Below are 2,500 nucleotides of genomic sequence, written 5' to 3'. Positions count from 1 at the left end.
ATGGGGCACAAGATGCCACCTGCCAAATCAGTGCTGATGAAATCTTCCAATACTATAAAGACATAATTGAAAAAGAAAATAAGAAAAATCCCTAATTCATCCCAATTGATCAGATACCAGATGAATGGGAAATTGAAAGTCTGTGTAAAGAAAATTGCCAGGTTAATCACTGATGGGGCAGAAGATGTCACCTGCCAAATCAGTGCTGATGAAATCTTCCAATAGTATAAAGACATAACTGAAAAAGAAAATAAGAAAAATCCCAAATTCATCCCACTTGATCGGATACCAGATGAATGGGAAATTGAAAGTCTGTGTAAAGAAATTACACTGCTCGAAATAACTAAAGCCTTCGATGAATCAGATTTAAAGAAAGCAGTGGGGCCTGAAAAGATTGGTCTGAATGACTTATATAAAGTGCATAGCAGGCAACCAAGACTGCTACCCAGAATCTTATCATCTTGGTTATCGATAAGAAGAGTACCAGACAGTATTAAAAAGAACCGGTCAATACTAATACCTAAGAAGGTACTGATTAGTGAACTCAAAAAAATCAGTAATTGGCATCCAAATACCATCGGTACGGCATTCATAAAGTTGTTCACGAAAATATTAACTAACAGACTCACATTTTTTGTTGAAATAAATACGAGAAAAAAAGGCTTCATGAGAGGTTGTCTCAAAAATCTGACTCTTCTGCAAAACATTATAAAAGGGGCACGAAAGAACAGAAGCTCGTTGGCAGTGGTGTTCGTAGATATCTCAAAAGCTTTTGACTGTGTCAGCCATGGTCATATTCTACAGAGTCTTGAAAGACACAGAGTTCCATCATTCATCAGAGACATAATAAAAGATTTATACACGGACTCAACAACATTTTTCGGGGGAAAAAACAATGAAGCAACTCCAGAAATAACAATGAAGTCAGGAGTTAAGCAAGGTGACTCTTTATCCCCACTGCTGTTTAATATTGTCATGGATCCTCTGATCTGTGATCTTCAGAAAGAAGGCAAGGGCTTCACATTTGGTTCCAATAATCTCATCAAGCAAATCACCGCTCTGGCCTTTGCCGATGACATCGCAGTACTCAGCAACACCTGGGAAGGAATGAGTAAAAATCTGAAAATCATTGAAAAATTCAGTAAAACAACAGGATTAAAACTTAATGTGAAAAAAACACATGGATTTTATATAAGTCACCATAAAGATAAGATCCTGGTCAACAACTGTAAACCATGGCAATTTGAAAAACAAAACATTGAAAACATTCATCCAGGAGAAAGTGAGAGATACCTCGGACTGAACTTTGATCCACACACCGGCCATTCAAGCAACAACAAAATTAATGAGGTTCTTGTTGACTGGGCTCAAAAACTCGACAATCTATCACTTAAGCCCACACAGAAAATAGAAATATTGTGTCAATATTTGATCCCTAAACTGTCATTTAAACTGGAAATGACAGGAACAGAAGCTAAAACTTTAAACATTCTGGATCAAACAATTAAAAAGTATGTCAAACATTTTCTACACCTACCTGCATACACATGTGATGGTCTCCTGTATTCGAAAAGATCCTTTGGGGGCGTCAGTATACCAAAATTATGTTTGACAAATGGTCTGAACAAAGTCAATAACTTATTGTATCTCAGGGAAGCTCCAGATCTGTACATAGCTCATTCATTCATGTATGCAGGAGAAGTAATCAATGAAAAAATTGATAGCATCATCAAAACACATAAACTAAACATTTTAGATAGTAGATTTCTGAGTCATGAATTGAATTTGGTAGCAACATATGATTGGAGGAAAGAGGAATTTGAGAAATGGGCAAATCTCCCTGTCCAAGGTGATGGTATAAAATACTTAGCAAGTAATCCAACCTCAAATTTTAGGATCAGCAAACATAATAAAATAAAAGAAAATCAATACATAGCTGCGCTGATGTTGTTCGGTATACTAGAGAAACCATCACTAGGGGAATACATCGTACATTTGCTACTTGTAGATACTGCAAAGATGTGTGCGAAACAATTTCACATATTTCAGGTGCACGTCCTAAAACCAAGGACATAAGGATAAAAATGCATAACAAAGTGTTGGAATTGCTAATTGATAGAGCAAAAAGGTGTGGGTGGATGACATTCAGGGAACCTCATGTTAAAAATAGTCAGGGTGAACTAAGAAAACCAGACGTAGTGTTCACCAAAAATGGTACTGCTGTAGTGGTTGATGTTTCAATTCGTTATGAAAACTCACAAAATTCCCTTGAATTAGCATATGAGAGTAAAGTTAAATACTATCAGGATCAATCGCAGCAAATCAAAGATCTTACCAACTGTAAAATTTCATGGCTTTATTGTCGGATGTCGGGGAATTTGGCCTCAATGTAATGATGTTGCTCTGGCTGATCTTGGTCTGCAAATGTCGTTCCCATTCAAGAAGAATGTTTGCCTGACTACTTGAATGGACACTCTCCAAATGTGCCAAGTATTCATGG

General features: G+C 36.7%; 1 pseudogene; it reads left to right on the top strand.

Moving 5' to 3' along the window:
- The window catches only part of LOC146788720 (28S ribosomal RNA), an 8,154-nt pseudogene that overhangs the window by 3,941 nt on the left and 1,713 nt on the right, over positions 1–2,500 (top strand).

This window comes from Triturus cristatus, chromosome 10 (genome assembly GCF_964204655.1).
Source record: "Triturus cristatus chromosome 10, aTriCri1.1, whole genome shotgun sequence".
Taxonomy (NCBI): Eukaryota; Metazoa; Chordata; class Amphibia; order Caudata; family Salamandridae; genus Triturus; species Triturus cristatus.
The sequence above is the reverse complement of the archived record's forward strand: the minus strand, read 5'-3'. Positions and strand labels throughout refer to the sequence as shown.